The following is a 9,280-nucleotide window of genomic DNA, read 5'->3' on the forward strand; positions in this document are numbered from 1 at the left end:
GATTCGAAGGCTTTGTAGAAGTCCAAGAAGAGCATGTAACTGTTATTTGGGCTGAGATCCTCATAATCTAAAAGATCTAGGACTAACCTTACACTGTAAAAAATTAGCTGTAATTATGCAGCTGGTTGCCAGTAACTTACTGTAGAAGATAAAGACTGAAAATGTTTCATGTTAATTTAACTTTAAACAAACTGTTACTAGTAAATAACATAAATGTAAAATATACAGTAAGTTACTGGCAGCTAGTTGCCAGTAATACTGTAATTTCTACAGTTTTTTTAAAGTGTATGTTATTTGTAATGTGACGGTTTTCCATTAAGCCCGATTACCATTCATCAACAATAGAGTTAAGAACATCTTTAATTCTATTGGCTAAAGTTAAAGCTAAAATTTTATAGTTGTTATTTAGGAGGGTAATTGGTCTTGAATTGTCTAGACATTCTTTATCTTTGTTGGGTTTGGGTATTAAGGTGATAATACCTTGTGTCATGCTTGGGGGAAGTTCCTCCTGTTCAATACTTTCTATAAATACTTTTAGCAGAAAGGGAGATAAGTCATCAGCAAACATCTTGTATAATTCGGATGTTAAGCCTTCACATCCAGGGCTCTTATTATTTTTTAGAACTTAATAGCCTGTACAATATCTGATTGGGTTGAGTTATTATCTCAAGCTGCTTTGTCTTTGATTGAAATAATTTTGTTTGGGGTAACAGAATTAAAAAAGTGTTGGCCGAGATTTCGCAATATCTTGAGGTGTATAAATTATTACAAAAATTGGAGCAATACGATGCTATTTCTTTCGGATTATAAATAGTTTTATAATTTATGCGAAGACAATCAATAGAGGGATTCACCACGTCGGATCTTTCTAGTCTGAAAAAATAGGCTGAATTCTGCTCTCCTTCTTCGAGCCATTTCTTTCTGGACCTAACATAGGCTCCTTTAGCCTTAGCTTTATATAGGTCATCTAACTTACTTTGCAATTTAGAATATTAAAGTTTTTGGTTATCTGTCAACGGTTCCTTAAGTGATAAAGAAGACAAATTTTTTATCTTCCATTAGTCTGCTTTGTTTTGCTAAATTGCTTCCAAATGTTCTTAGAAATGTTCCTAATTCAAACTAGAAGCTCCCAATTACATCCATAAGCTTTTTGTGATTCAGCCTTTTCCCAGTAAGTTTGGATAAGTTTTCTAATTTGTTTTTTAACTTCTTCATATTTAAGGAGGGAGCAGTTTAATTTCCAAAGTAATGCTTTAGAAGTATTAATTGTACCCTTTTGAGATAAATCAATACGAATACTGATGGCTTTATGGTCAGATAAAGGACTGTTCAAAATATTAACAGATATATTATTTTTGCATAATGTTTTAGAAATTAGCCAATAATCAATTCTGGATTGCCTTGAAAAGTCTTTGTTACACCAGGTGTACTGTGTTAAATTTGTATACATTTCTCTCCAGATGTCAATTAAGTCAAATTTGTCCATAAATGCTATAAGATTGATGTTGAAGAGTTTGATTTCCTTGGAGGGTGCCTATCTAACATGTTATTTATTGCTATATTAAAGTCACCACCTAAAATTAGGAGGGCAGTAGGATATTTACTTAAAGCATATGCAAGTTTTTGATCTAAAGTGTTAAGGAAAGTACTGTTTTCTGCAACAGAGTTGTAACCATAAATGTTGATAATAACTAAAGTGAATTGGTTGATAGCAAGTACCATTAGCAGGAAGTGCCCTGAGGGATCAGTACTAGTTTCTAAAATATTACCATTAAAGTTATACTTAAAAATCCCTACTCCAGCAGAATGTTCTGACCCATGTGATAGCCATATTTCATTGCCCCACTGTGATCTCCAAAACCTGGGGACTTCAGAAGTGGAATGACTTTCTTGAAAGAAACAGAAATCAGCTTTGTGCCTTTTAGAAAACAAATATAAAGCCTTCCTATTAAAATTGTGTTTAACCCCCTGGCATTAAAAGAAAATAAAGACAAAGACATAGAAAAAATTAAACAAGTGTATATACAACCTGAAGAACTAGATATAGAACAGGATAATAGAAATACTTAGAACACTATATGAGAATGAAACTGTGCCAAAATGCCTGACTCTGCTGCATAATATAGAACAATATAACAAGGGCATGAATTATTATTCGTTTTAGATTTCCCTTGTTTCTTATGTTTGTCCTTTCTGTATATTCATATTTTAGTCAATGGTTTTAATGTCTTATTGCATAAGAAACAAACAATCTCTATGACAGTAAAAGGATGTTCCAAGTGTGAATATTCCACATTTATGATCACTGTCAAAACCAAAGCCAAGTCCCAAAATCAAATAACTGGTTGTATTAAAAATCAAGCATGTGAAAAAAGCATTCAAGATTCAGCAAGTAAAACAAAATCAGGCTACGAGTGCATGCAAACAGCAAAAAACCTATTTTCTGGAAAATAAATAAATAAAGACAAAGGCAAATCGTGCCTACCCGTGAGTGTGACCGAGGTCGTAAGTTTTAATAAGCTTTCTGTGAGGATGCAATAACATTGTTTACTCTAATTGGTCTTTTGCAGAAATCCTTTATAAGCGATCAATATAAGCGAAGGGACCTCTAAATCCTGCTCTTTTCCCATCTTTCCTTGCACGTTCAACGAGAGGCCAGAGTTTGTTCCTAGCGTCTTTGATACTTTGTGTTAAGTCTTCAAAGATTCAGATTTTTCTCTCTTTGAGAACGGCCACGGTTCTGGCATCCCTACAGATTTCGTCTCGGACGTGGCGTAAGAGAAATTGAACGATAATGCGACGGCTTAAGCGAGACCTTCAGAGCGTGGACCCAGTCTATGTGCTATGTCCACCACGTATGAGAGCTGGTCAGCGATCTCTGGTGAAACTATGCTAGGTTGATTAGAATTTTCCGGACATCATCTCCTTTCTGCTCCTGAATGCCGGCCACTCTCAGATTCCATCTCCGTTTATACGCGTCCATTTCCTCTCATGTCACGTAACTGTTTCAAGCGATTCCACTTTGTTTTGTAATGAGCTCACCTTGGTTGTCACTTCTTCTACTTGGTTGTTCATAAACTCAATCGCTTCCGTCGCACTGTTTAACGAGTCTGTGATTTCCTTCACGGTTGTCTCGAGGGACACCATACGATTCAAAAACTCCAGCTGCAATTTTTCAACTCTCTCCAAAACTTCCATCAGGTGCGAGTTAGAGACCATCTGAGTATCCGACGCCGTTCTGTCACCCATTTTAGATTTTTTAGAAGGCGGTTTTGGAGTTTCGGGTAAGAGAATCTTAAATCCTAAGGTATTCGGCACATAATTTCCTTTGAGCGCAGAATCCAGAGATTTCCTTGCGTAAGAGTGCATGGCAGCTCTGGTATTCTTATCTCCTTCCATCGCAATCGTTGAAAAGTTAGAAAAACTTGGTCAGATCAGTAAAGACGTAAATGTTAATGTTTTATGCCCTTTTACATGTTCAGTCTTAGGTTAACTATAAAATTAAAGCCTCCTTCTTTACAAAGGATATGGGCCAAACGTTTTGAATTTGTTCGCAAATCAGTTTGAATTAATTGTTCAGATCGCTGCAAAAACGGAATGATGCCGTTTTACTCGTAGCCTATGTAGATTGAAACACGCAGAAAATGATGACGTGGATATGAATTTACTTATCTTTTAACTAAAGCAAAACTTCACACATGTACCCACCATTATATGTTCGTCGTCAGACACAGTTAAACGTGCGCAACCTTCAGAAACACTGTAGCACAGATTGAAGAAAATCCATCGATGATTGATGTCTGATTCGCTGTTCTGTATGATGTAAGTGCTTCTCACAACACACACGTGACATGAGATTCACATCACAAGAAAACATGAGTTTTTGTCTAAAATCAGTTTGTATCATGTAAATGTAAACTGTTGATGTCTTCAGACCATCTTAGGAGATTCTCACTTAGTGAATGCAAAACTCTTGTCATACTGTATAAGTGCCCTTCATAAGTATTGAGAAAATACAAATTTCCTCTGTTTGCTGTGGAGTCAAGAAATGTCTAAACATTAAACGATGAACATGAGACAAAAGTAGAAAATCTGTCACATTAATTTTTTTATCTGTTATAACATGGACAATATTCAACTCAGTGGAACAACACATTTGTATTTTAATACTACTATCTAATGTGGGCATATTGAGACCATTGGCTCAGAAGTGTTGAAGTTATGAGCTGTGTCCTGATCCGTTAATTATTCACACATGAAAAGCATAAAATGTGTAGGATCAGTTTGATTCACTTATGTGCATTTGGGCACAACACACATAAGTTAAAAGTTAATGCTGTTGTTCTTTGTTGTTAAAGCATGTATGTGTTGAAACATAAACACAGTTTAATAAAATGTGACATTCTGAACTTCTGACATACTGATATTCATCTTAACAATTTATGGTCTCCACAGCAAACAGAAAAATCTTGTCTTGTATGTATATCTGTGTTTCTTTTTTCATGAGTAACTAGTAACTCGCTACTTGTGTATTATTTTCATTGCATACTTTTTTACTTTCATTCAAGTAAATTTTAAAATCTTTTACTAGTAATTATTTATTTAGTACTTTTACTTAAGTAAAGTTTTTGGCTACTCTTTCCACCTCTGTTAAAATCATCATAAATTCAGGCTGAGTTTGCCACGTTTAGCTTAAATAATCAGACAGATAGCAGCTTGCTTTCATAGCTTGCCGACAAGCAGCATAGGCTACTATTTATTTGGTAGGCATTAGGCAAACATGTCTGCTGATAGTTAGTTCCTCACATTTCGTTTTAGGATTGAAGTAATGCATCAAATTAATTATTTTATTCAAAAAGGGATAGTTAAACTCATGATTTACTCACCCCTAAGCTGTCCGAGATGCATATGTCCATCATTTTTCAGACAAACACATTTTCAGTTATTAAATTTGGAGAAACCTATCAGTGACTTGATAGGATATTGATGTAGGGATTTTCATGACTCAAGTCATGTTTTCTGTGTTTTTATTAGTAGTAGTTAAGGAGATTGAGTGCTGTATTTCAGTGTTTTACTTCTTTGTGCACTTCTGTGTTTCTTCGGTTCATGTGGGGGTAATTATAATAATGACGTTGATTATATCTCTCTCGGTTCTGTGGAGTTTGATAAACCAGCCTTCGAGCGTTCCTCGCACAATAAAAGTCGGTCGAGGAGCTTCTCGAGGTGGTAACACGCGCCCGGTTGCAAATTGACTGGCCTCGCGAGCAAGAGAACCCCAAACAAAAGCAAACTAGCTGATAGGTTTCTAGTGACAAAAGGGAGAGGACGAAACATGAGCCTCTCCCTTTCTTTGAGGATCTCCATGGTGAATTAAATAAATCATGGGAAAGACCATACTCATCGCGTGTTTTCATGCCCACGGCGTCATTATACGACTTTCATGGGTGCGAAGATGTAGCCTGGCTCCGCCCTCCTACGTGCTTCCGCTTAATTTTCATTTCGCTTCAGTACTACGTCTGGAACTGCTGTGTAGAGTTTCGTTTTCTCCTGCAAAAATCTGCAAGACCAATCAGCGAACAGATGGGGGTGGCTAAGAACGATGAAGTTGAGGTCGTGCGTCAGTTTGAGTTGTAGTTCAGTAATGGCATTGGCAGCGGAGAAAGACGTGAGAAAATCTATTCGGTCCGTTGTTGTCTTTCAAAGCCGAGGAACATTAAAAAGGATAGCGTAGCAAATCGTGTTTCCCCGCGAAGAGCTTGGGGATCGACTCACATGGAAAGAACCTATATGTGGATATATGAGCATATATGAAACCTATATGCAGCTTATATGCACATATATGCTGCATATATACAGCATATATGCACATATATAAAAATATATATGCACATATATGAAACATATATGCAGCTAATATGCACAAATATGCAGCACATATACAGCATATATGCACATATATATAATAATATATATGCACATATATGAAACCTATATGCAGCTAATATGCACATATATGCTGCACATATACAGCATATATGCCCATATATGATAATATATATGCTGCATATATGCAAAATTGAGGTGCATATATGTGCATATACAGGCTATATAGGTCTCCAGTATTGCTTCTTTATATCCACATATGAGCTCTATAAGTTATGTCTCCTATAAAGCAGGATCTGGTCATTTTGTAGCTCATATCTCACTTTGGCAAATGTCATACATGCCCAGCTCAAATTTTCTATTATCAAGGCAATAACTAAGAACTAACAAAAAAATGCAAGAACTTATGTATGTGCAAACACATGAAATTTGTGTCACATGTAATTGGCATTTTACGGAATTTAACTACACTCTATGAAAGGATGTGTTAATCCTATTTAACACACTATGTGTCATTTCATCTTGATTTTGAGTTTAAATAAAGAAAAGGGACAAGATTTGTTAAAACAACACAAAGTGTGTTGTCACAAAAATAACACAGAGTTGTGTTAAGTTAAGGACAACACATTAGATGTATTATTTTAACACATTCGTTTTAAGAGTGTATGGCAATTACAGGGAGAAAAGTTATGATGTCTGCACGTTTAAAACATTTACAAGGTCTGTCTAGAACATATATAACAAAATGGTTTAATTTAACAGCTACTGTTCCATGTTCTTTAACAGTGACAGTAGTGCAGATGGTGGAGAGAGTTGTCTAATGATCGGAAGGTTGGGTGTTTGAATCCCAGCAGTGGCGCATGGGATTGCATTTTTTTTTTGTGATCGGAAGGTTGGAGGTTTGAATCCTGGCTCCTGCAGGTGCAGACTGTCATTGGTCGGACCTTTATTTATGTTTAATTTATTAGCAGCTACAGATTTTAATAATTTTACCAATATATAGGTTAACATATATGTGCATATGTACATATATGTACACATAATATAGGAAAACGGCCAATTTTATATATGTCACATATATGTAAAACCTATATCAAAACCTATATTGAAACATATATGTTTATATATGTTTTTTCCATGTGCAGCCACAAGGGCGGACCTCAGCACTTTCATTTATAAAAGAAACAATCCTGACGGTTCCACTCTTTCCAGTAGGGCTCGCCGGCGGGCGGGGCATATCATATTACATCAGATCGCTCCGTCCCGCTGCCTTTACGAAGCCTCTCAACCTCCGCCGCCTCTGGGCTTGTGGGGGGGCGGCAGTGGTTTCCAGCGTAATGTTAAAGGCCCTCTGTCTTCAATGTTAAAGGGCCCCCGTGTTCCTGCTGTCATTCAGGGTGCATGGTTTTTTAGCATTTCCCAAGAGGAAATATGAAATTAATACCATTATCAGAGAGTCTGAACTCCTGCCAGGCGTTTCTGCTTGGGTAACAAGCACAGTACACATAGGATACACAATCCAATTTATTTGGCGTCCTCCGCACCTCAATGGCATGATATTCACTTCCGTGAGACCGGACAAACGCACGTACTGTTGCAAGAATACAAACTCTACTGATAAAAGGGGCCATAGAACATGTTTCCCTTCAGGCTTTTACAGCAGATACTTCCTGGTTCTTACAGTCGGCCTGGCTTTATCACCCTGCACATACACAAAATGTATGGATGCAGCACTGGCTCCACTGAGACCCCGGGCATCCGCATTTTAAATTACATGAATGATTGGCTAATACTAGCAAAATTGCGAGAGGTGACGCTCCAACACAAAAACATTGTGTTAGCACATCTACTTTTTCTAGGGTTGAGACTCAACACCAAGGAAAGCGTTCTTTCTCATGCCCAGAGAACGACTTATTTAGGGATAGTTTGGGATTCGATTACAATGCGGGCACATCGGCCTCCTGCACGAATCGCGACCATTCAGCATACCCTGAGCAGAGTCAGACTAGGCCAGGATCTCACTGTGAAACAATATCAGAGGATATTAGGGCTCATGGCATCAGCATCCACGGTGATTCTTTTGGGGCTGTTGCATATGAGGCAGTTTCAGTTGTGACTCAGAGCCAGAGGGTTTCATCCAAGGGCCAACCCTCAAAGGCAAATAAAAGTGACGTGCTGCGGGCTTCATACACTAACTATGTGGATAAGACCCCGGTTTGTTGCCTTAAGTCCCACGCTATGAGCGACTTGTCATCGCAGACTGCTAATGACAGACGCCTCCCTGATGGGCTGGGGCAGTGGCAGATGCAGAACGTGGCATATGGGTGGGCATGGATTAAGTCCGGGTGGGCCTGAATCTATGGGTGTCACTTTTGAATAAGAAACTATGACAAGTCTACAAAATTCGTCAAAACTTCAGGAATCACAAGCGTATTGGTGAGAAAACTAATTTAAACAGCATACACACACAACCGAACTGCACATCAGATTTTTGACATTATTGATGTACTTTAAATTGTAATGCAACATGACATTAATTAAGCCTTTTTGGTAAAATATTTATTGGGCCTACAAAAAAAGAACCTGCACACAGTGACAAGAAATATAAATTAACACAAAAAACCTAATACTTTTTAAAATAGCCTATTAAAACTGTTTAAATAAATTAAGCTACTAAATGCTTAAAATGAAGCTTCTAACATCATATTCTCTTCATGCAAATTACTAAAAATATATTTTCGTTCTCACATATTTAAGTTAACTTACTAAATAAAGAAAGAAAAAGGGAATTGCTAGAATAATGTTTGACTCTGAGGTTAAACGAAATGACAAATAAATAAACATTTAATATACTTTTGATGAGCATAAGAGCAAGCGGGTAGCCGCGTGAAGAGCGGAGCGCGCATATCAGACGTGAACACGAAAGGAATAATGGGTTTAATTATGCTTTCACTTCATTTCCTGACCGTTTTACTTGTTATAGGGGATAGTAATGACTAACAAGATGACACAGAATTACATACAATATAATTACCTAACTAAATCTGAGAGAATGCAACCACATTACAATATTTTTTCCTCGCCCGACGGGCAGGGCGTAGATACATTTCCGTAGCCCGACAGGAATTTGCCATAGCCCCGGGACTTCGGGGTAGCGATTTTGCGAGCCCTGCATAGGTTTGTTTTGTAGAAAGACTTTCGTTAAAGTGAATTTCGTTTTGTATAAATTGTATCGTAATATTAATCAATGTTTAATCAAACAATTGCCTCGATTTAATAAATAAGAAGCAAACCAAGAACGTCTGTGGTGTGGATTGAAGTGAACCCACTATATTTCCGCAGCCTACGTCTTTCTGCTTTTAATGCATTTCTTAAATTAATGTCTCAATTACACAGT

The sequence above is a fragment of the Misgurnus anguillicaudatus genome, chromosome 22, assembly GCF_027580225.2.
Source record: "Misgurnus anguillicaudatus chromosome 22, ASM2758022v2, whole genome shotgun sequence".
In the NCBI taxonomy this organism is placed as follows: Eukaryota; Metazoa; Chordata; class Actinopteri; order Cypriniformes; family Cobitidae; genus Misgurnus; species Misgurnus anguillicaudatus.